The sequence below is a fragment of the Gnatocerus cornutus genome, chromosome 8 (genome assembly GCF_029298725.1).
Source record: "Gnatocerus cornutus isolate USDA-ARS CGAHR chromosome 8, icGnaCorn1.1, whole genome shotgun sequence".
NCBI classification, from domain to species: domain Eukaryota; kingdom Metazoa; phylum Arthropoda; class Insecta; order Coleoptera; family Tenebrionidae; genus Gnatocerus; species Gnatocerus cornutus.
In genome coordinates this window covers 11,551,122-11,560,212 of record NC_142240.1, presented here as the reverse complement: position 1 = coordinate 11,560,212, position 9,091 = coordinate 11,551,122, and positions in this window count along the sequence as shown.

The window sequence follows — 9,091 nt, the reverse complement described above, 5'->3', positions numbered from 1 at the left end:
GCTGGGCTGAAATCTTCGGGTGTACTTTGAAGTTCCCGGATTTCTTGGATTAAAATACAGTAATTAGTGGTAGCTGAAGGCTTTGGATTTTCTGTGTTTGAAGCACCATACTTTAATGAACAGACTGTGAGAGCTGGAGTGGAATCGGACTACAAAGGAACAATTAACAAAGAAGTAATATCTGCTAAAGGAACCGCAACGTCTGAAACTTCCGCAATGTCCGTGTTTTTATGTTTCAACTTTAATATACCCCAAGTTGTCGTTTTTTTTTATTTTACGAGGAAAGTAATTGAACTTTTGGGCTTCGGGTGAAGTTTGTTTAGAGCTTGCTGCACTTTGCATTTACAACTTGGTCTTGTACGGTTGTAAACTAGGGTTTCGTCCATATTTCCGATTTAAAATTTCATCTAAAATCCTGGAAAAATAAAGTTGGAAATAAAAGTACGAATCCGAATCAATTTTCCACGATTCTTTGGTCAGTGAGTCGAGTTAGATACAGTCCGATGGTCGTAATGGAAATGCTGCCTTTCGGAATGCTTTCATGGAACCCTCGAGCGAAACGGTTCTAATAAAATTAAATAAAACGTCACTATTCAAGTCCAATATTGTTTATTATTGACGGTAGGATGCTGTTAATAGAGACTTATCCAGTTTTGTCTGCAATCAGTGCGCGCAGTCTCCCTCTGTCCCGATAAAATATTAATTTCCACGGAAAATTGAGAACGGAAATTGCGAATTTAGTGGCCATTGTAGTGGTAAACACGGTTTTTAAAATTAAAATGGAATGTGCACCGGAACGTGCCTAAACCGCTGTGCGCTAACGGAATACATGCACAATACACCCATATTAAATTGGCATGCATCGGTACGGATTAAGCTTATTTAATGCCAAAATTCCAGGGATTAAGCAGCCATTTGCCCGACGCGCCATTATTTACCGGAAGAGATTATGACGAAATTCGCGGTTTTCCAAACGAGCTTTCGACGCATTTCTCGTCTCTTTTGCTAATCGGTTTATGTTTTGTACCGGAATTGAATATTCAGAAAGCGAACTGTATGTAATATGTATGGAGCATTCTGTTTGACTGCACAATGGGCCCGGACTACACAAGTGCACGACTGGTTCATATTCCAGGTGCGACTCCGGGCGGTAAAGCCACTCCGGTTAGAGCTTACGTGAGGTCACTACACAACGGGCAGAGTGCAACCCGAAACAGACAAGCGGCGTCATTAAACGCGAAATGGACGTCTCTTGAAAAAAATAACGCTCGTTTCTTTAAAGAAATATTACTTTGGAGCATTACGACCAGGCGCTCATATTTTACTAAACTAAATTTTTATACTGTCCGTACAATTTCTGTGTTTCTCCAACTAACCAAACTCAACTGCAGACATAACCAACTTCGCTCAACTTCCAACTAACCGCATCCCGTGTCATTTGCGGAAACATCGGAACAATTTAATTACAGTTTCTTTCATTGCCAGCTTCCCTAAATTGTTGCTTTGGAAGTTTTTTAAGTGGAACTTGCGGCCTTCTCTCTATTGCTGCGGCTCACCGAAACAATTACAGAATTCCATCATCTGCATTATCCGATTAAGCAGTATATGAATAAATACCACCGGCGGATCTAATTTACATTTAAATAACATCACCGTGATAAAATCCCCAAAATTGAGGGCAGACCGATAGTGCTTAATGGACACTGCAGGAAACATAGATCAATAATAAATTTAAGAAGGAAAGCTGCAAACTGAATCCGGTCGGTAATCTGATTTTTATATTACGAAATACGACTGCACTGGGGTAGCAAGAAAGGATAACTGGAAGAGACAAATTGAAAATGACAGTAAGCTTTTTATTTCTCTCCGCGATTTTTTCGAGACGACCGATTGAAAAATAATTTTCAATAAAAACGTCAAGAACAAACGGGCGATCTTGGAAATATTTCTCTCCAGCTTTCTATAAACTCAATCTCGCCGGTGCAATGATGTACAGCTTCTTCGGATACCCGGTTCGATCGCTCTTATATTAAAAACAATATTTCAGATTACCAACTGTCGGTACTAAGCTTCTGTCAATATGGACAAATCATTACCACTTTAAGAGAGAATTGTGGAAATGACACAAATGCAGTTATTGTTATTACCAATTGGCAAACATAAATTCTATACGTGTAAACAGAATTACAAATGGATTAAATTTTCTGAGTTATTACTCCAAAAATTCAGCGATAAACTCATCCGCATTTTGATTCATTTAGAGCTGACAAACAATTTTTATAAATATAGTTTTTCAAAAAATTTGCATTTCTATCCTCTGATGTCATTCAGTAAAGTTGTGGAGTGAAAATTTTGTTTTTGTAAAGAAAGGCTTTCGTTGGTCTTTTTGGCATATGTAGGCATTTCCGTTTGATGTTTGAATTTTTTGTCTCGTACACATGTACACGCGCGCCGTTCGATTTGATTGATGGAGCTTCTTGCAGCTCTTTCCAGGTCCATTTGTTTGGCGGGTTTAATTTAAAGTGATGTTCCCTGTGGTATATTTATAGGGGCAAAGTTCGCTGCGACGACGATAGTTTCAGTAGGACCATTAATAAACGTACAGATAGATAACAGTAACAAGAACATCCCGAAACAGGAAAGAGCTGTCTGGATGCAAGGTGAATATAAGTTAGAAGTTTTGACAATAACAAATGCGTGAGACGACATGAAGATGATCTATGCGTGTGGCCGTTCAACGACGGTGGGCGTCGGGACGCAGACCTCCGTCATCCCCGTTTACTTGCTAAACTTAGCGTGATGACAAAAACAACATGCACACGTCATATTCTTGAGAGCGTCGAGCTATAAATCCAGAAGAACGAATTAAAACTTTTTTGAAGATGTCGCTGTAATCTCTTTTGGTAAATCCCGTGCGGGCGCAGATGGGCGATGGTAAAAACGGTCGTCCATGACAAATCACGGATTTGGTTTGTCAGCGAGAGAAATGAATTTTTTGTCACCGTTTGATGGCTGATTCCTGCAATTAGGCGTTGCGCCTGGACTGGTTAAACGTGCAGACATGCATCTTTCATCCACTTGTCTGCTTCGAATTTGTCTTCCACCCACTTAATTCTCTGTTCTACCTCTAGCAGAGCCGGCTCATTATTCATATAACACAGCTCCTCCCGACTGTTCTTCTACAGGGTCGTCCTTCCCTCTTTGTGCATACATCTTTCCTGTCTTCATGCATCTACAACACGTGCGCGGATTTCCATATCGCAAATTTCAGTTCTTCCATGTTGTACTTGAGGATTAATTGTGGTAACGACCGAGGTAGGAGACATGACGAATTCGGGTTAGATGAGCATTCGTTCCCCTGGAAAAAAAGGACGAAAGTAAGAGAAGGTTCTCGGTAATATTTCTAATTTCCTGACATCAACCGTGCCAACTGGCTGCTGTTAATTGAGCGGTAAGCTGCTAAGAGTAGCGTGACTGAACGCAAGACGCATCCGCAAATAACACTCTACTGGTGCACCCAATAAATGTTTTCAATTACTTAGATAAAATTGGACTAGTTGCACCGCGTTAATTAAAAATCTTCAAATTAACGGGAGCAGTACAAGACGTTTTCCCCTCCCGCTAATTTGAGTTAAAAGCGTTCACAAACGAGTGTTTTAACCCAATTTTTAGATCATTTCAAGCGTAAACTGAATGAGTTTCACTCCGATTTAGCACTGTTAGTGAGGCTTATGGGTCTACCACTAAACACTTTTCCGCTGCTGTACGTCGAAAAAGTTAATGAAAAAACAAACCAATGCTTTCACGCTTATCCAAACCTTTTGAAAATTAAAGTGGAGGTAGAAAATAAAAAGAAGTTTGACGTGTCACTTTCTGCGGGCTCAGGTTTCATTATCCAAAGATCTAAAACCGAACACCGGGTGCGATTTCCCTAAACCTCCATTAATCAGCTTGTGATACTTAAAAATTCGGCAATTTCCTAACTCGTGGTATCTTGACGTGCCCATCAGAACGCCCTGACAGCTGAGAGATCGCAGGAGGCCGTTCGCAAACCAACATACACTCACGCTTGAGTAATGTTAGTTTAGAACAGCGCTTAATTACTTGTTCAGAGGCGGGCCAAAGCCCACCCAGTCGCTACTTATCCCAACTTTCCTCCCCTCTCCAATTTTTAATTATTCAAGAAATTATTCTAGGTCACACTATACTAACGTGGCGTCGCATTACCAAACCCGAGAATAATCCGGAATTTTCGATATACCCAAGTCCAAATAAATGTCAGCCGTTGAAACATGACGTTGTAATTCGGTTATTTCGATTCGGTTAGGGGAGCGAATTAAACCTGACGTTTCGCGTTTACCTGTAAAAAAAATGTTGTGGCGCGTAAAAATGGTGCGGTCATAATTATAATGGGGGAGTACTGTCAAAAGCGAATTCAATTAAAACCTGTAATGCATGTAATCTAATTGTTGTTAATGCAATTTTCATCGCTGAATAAATTGGATTGGCTGCGGTCATGTTATCTTTTAATGATGTATCAGAACTGACAACGGAAAAGCCATCGCATTGTTGCAGTAAAAGCAAATCCTCTTCAACTGCGCTGTTTTCACATTATACCATCAAACATCAAAAGATTGATTCCAAAAAAAATTCTTTTGTGAAGCAGAAATGGGATTGGATTGACGTTTTTTTCGAAAAGGACGGAGCACCAATTTTCTGTTGCAATCACTGAAGAGCGGAAAATTGGCACAATTGTGTGTCATTTTACAAAATATGCAATAAAATGATGATTGGATTACACATAATTGACATTTCTAGCTTCTAGTTTTTTAGTTATAAATTTTCTATACTTTTTTTTGCTACAATTTTTACATCCAGATTCTCAGACATGAATCAAAAATACGAAGATCCTAGGAGGATGAAAATTTGAGATTCTGGTAAAATTAAGTTTTGTATTTGGTGGACATTTCACTGAAATTAATTTAAACGATTTAAATTGATATGATGACGCATCATATCCTAAATTTATGAGTCCACGTTGAACACAAATTTTAAGATAGAACAAACGTCTTACATTTACATCAACGAAAAAGAAAATTTATTGGATCAATTCTTGGTGTTGCCAAATTATCAAAATTACAATTTATTCCCAAACACCAAATTTTGTCAAAAAATGGTGACGCGCGTTTCGATAGCAATGTCATCATCAGAGCGATGATTAAACTCATCGATTAATCATCGCTCTGATGATGATTGCATTGCTATCGAAACCCCCGTCAGCATTTTTTGTCAAAATTTGGTGTTTGGGAATAAATTGTAATTTTGATAATCAACGAAAAACCCAATATAATTTGAAATGTTTGCGTTTTACACTGAGTTATAGACATTAAACGTCAAGAGTAATAAAATTTTGGAGGGCTTACTTTTGAACTTACCAGTATATTTAACAGAATAATGGATTTTATGCAGAATTCTTGCTCACAAGTTCTCATTTACCTAAAAGGAGCATTTCGCTGTTGCTCATTGTATGAAAAAAGTTATAGGATCAAAATTACAACACTGCGCCATCTCAACCGCTGCGCCAACTTGGTTTGCCCTAGACTAACGAAAAAGCATCCGCTAGACGATTTGGATCTTTCGAATGAGTTTTTGAAACTCCGGGTTTTGGATTTTTCTTTCTCTAGACCAGTGATTCCCAAATTGGGCGCCACCGCCCCCTAGTGGGTGTTGCAGCGATCCAGAGGGGGCGGTAATGGCTACAGGTGTAGTTGGGGGTGAAGAAAGCATAAAAAAAGAGACAATTTAGAAAAATTATGCTCAGTTTTGCGTTTGAGAAGCCTTAGTACTGTCATGAATTCCAAGCATTTTATGACTTAGCGGACAGCAACTCAGAAATCGCCTGCAATGTTCACCTTTCTTTACTACAGGGTCTATCAGAACTGGCGGACCAAAATCATCCCATGGATAAATGATCTTCTGCAGATAAAGACAAAATTGTTTAAAAAAATCCATTATTGTTGGCTTTTAAAATAAGAACGGTTTTAATTGACCAATCGTGTTGTAGATGTAAAATTACCTTAAAACATATATTTTTTACCATAGAAACCTATTTAATTGTTGCAAAAAATAATTGACTGTTATGTCATAACAAAGTATTTCTGACAATTAGACAGTCATTCCAAACGTTGATTTGTGGTTTCATTGTATTTAATAATTAATTATATTTACCCCGGAAGAATATTTTGATATGGTCTTGTTGTATGGAGAGTGTAATCGCAGTGCAACAGCTACTATCCAGCAATACGCACTTCGTTTTCCAAATAGGGAACAGCCTAGCCGAAATGTTATTTTAAGATTAGTACAGAGAGGAAGAGAATCTGGTAATTTAAAAGTATGCAGAAGGGAGGTTGGGGGTGCCCCAAGAACTGCGAGAACCGTGGACAACGAGGAAGCGGTTATTGAGATTTTTGAAGAGGAACCTGAAACGAGCATTAGTATTGTGGCCAGAAATCTTGAAATGTCCACCTCTTCTGTTCAACGTATTCTTAAAGACGAACGAATGCACCCATTTCATTATACTAAAGTGCAATGTCTTACGCCGGAAGATTATCCTCTAAGAGTGGAGTTTTGTACTTGGCTTCTGCGGGAACATGAAGCAAATGAGAACTTCGTCAAAAGCATATTGTTTACAGACGAATCTTGCTTTCAAAAAGATGGATTTTTCAATCAAAGAAATTTTCATGTTTGGGGGCGAGATAATCCGCACGTCTTCAGGCAAAGTAATCCCCAGCAAAGATTTTCTGTCAATCTTTGGGCTGGAATTTTTGGGAACGCCATAGTAAATTGTTTTGAGAACAAGTTATACGCAATTATAAAACATCACATTCTTTCAGGTTGGCCCGTACGAATTTCCCGCCAGACTCAACGGCCAAATTTATACAAATTTTTTAGTTGATGATTTGGACATGCTGCTAGACAAAATTCCTCTACAAAGATTAAGAAATGTTGACATTAACAATATTTGGTTCCAACATGATGGATGCCCAGCACATTTTGCAAATGTAACTAGGAACCATTTAGATGTTAGATTTCCTAATGCATGGATAGGCCGCGGAGGCCCAAGACGTTGGCCCCCCAGGTCGCCAGACCTTACGCCCTTAGATTTTTTCCTTTGGGGACACGTCAAGAATTTGGTGTACCGAAATATGCCTGAAAATATTAACGTGTTAAGAAACCGCATTCAAGAAGCATTTGCTTCAATAACAGCTGAAATGGTCAGTAATGCTAGGGCAAGTCTACTGAGAAGAGCTGCTCTGTGCATTCAAGTGGAAGGAAGAAATTTTGAACATTTACTTTAAAAACTATTTACCTATTTTTTCAAATTTATACCGCTAATTCATTCATTTTTGTTATTTCTGTATTCATTTACTAATCTGTTTTTCGGATTCTGTTAATTTTAAAGTTTGAGTTTATTATTTCATTTTGTTGGTCTTAAAATAAACTTGTCAATTTTTATGAGAAGACGTCACCTAAAAAATTACGTCAGTGTAACAACAATGCAAAAATATTTAAGATGCATCCATAGTTACAAATAAAGCAGGAAAAGCTAATTTTCAGGTAACTTAACATCAGCAACACGATTGGTTAGTTTAAATTGTTCATTTTCTGATCACTATTAAAGATGGATTTTTTTAAACATTTTTCCAATTATTCCCAGAAGATTGTGAATACATCGTTTCATTTTGGTCCGCTAGTTCTGATAGACCCTGTATATTTTACGAAAAAGATAGAAACGTTAATCAAAACATCTTTCTGTTTAAAATTAAAAAAATAATAATTTTCATGGGGCGCTAGGCAAAATAAGTTTGGGAACCTATGCTCTAGACCATCTAGACATCTCAGTTTTTCCGATGTTCATAATAATTTTCAGATATGGAGTAGAAATTTCATGAAATCTTCTCCGTTTTCACTCAACGCAACCATTTACTTTTACGTCTTCAGTTCCTGGACATTACCGTTTATAACTTGAGTAAACTCTGATGGTTTTGTGTAGTGGTCAGATATTATCGTTACGTTCACAGCTGTTAAAACCGTCATATCTGAAAATGGACCATCTTCTTGTAAGTGTTATGTAAGTTTGAAGAGTCCATAAGCCAAGGCGAGAAGGATAAATTTCCCTTTCCCTTCAACTTGAACTTCTGAATAGACTAGGTGTGTAAATGGGTTTTCATAAAGAGGAGATTTCACTTAGGTACGAAGATTAGAACCTTGGTCAAGAGTAACTCCTGAAGTCTGAAATTGGTTTCAGTAAGTGACTTGAGTAAGGACGTCCCTTTCAAAGGCAGTCATTTCCGATTCCTATTGTAGGATGATGCCCCTAAAGGCCATAATGATCCGAAAAGCATCATGTCATCAATCTTATTGCAGTTTAAAGCCCTTGAACTGTCAAGAAACGACAGGAGTTGGCTACTTTAGAAAGTTCCGTTAAATTTTTATAACGCAATTTGCTTCGACAAAGTGATAAAATATGCTTTTGCCTGTGCGATATTAAAATAATCGTTACAAGAAATTGCTTTCGTCTATTAAGTGTGCGCTGGAATTCCTCCTCGGGGCGTAATCGATTTTCAAAAATTCTTCGGACTTCCTCCTTTGAGCCCCAAAGTAGATTAGAAATTGCGCATATCTTATTGATACAGAATTAGGACCCCCAATCCTTTGATTCGCAAGTAATTGCAATTTAATCGGGGAGTCGTGACCGTTCTTAAGGGCAAGATTTATGAAGGGTCGCAGAATGGAACATCCGATCAATATCACAGGTAGGCTGCTACATCATCTCAAAAATCGCCAGTGATGGCTTTAACAAGAATTGTGAGACTTCCTGTAATTTAACGATCTCCTCATCAATCTGCAAGTCGTTGAAACAAAAACCCGCTTATTAACACGTAGTTAAATAATTCCAAAGCAATAAAACAGTCGTTATGTCCAAACGGCGCAAATCTAATCTAAACTTCAATTCAATTGTAATTACTGCTAATTTATCCAGCTCTACCTAACTAAGTTTAGCTTCGACTCCAGCATCTGGTCTGTCTGA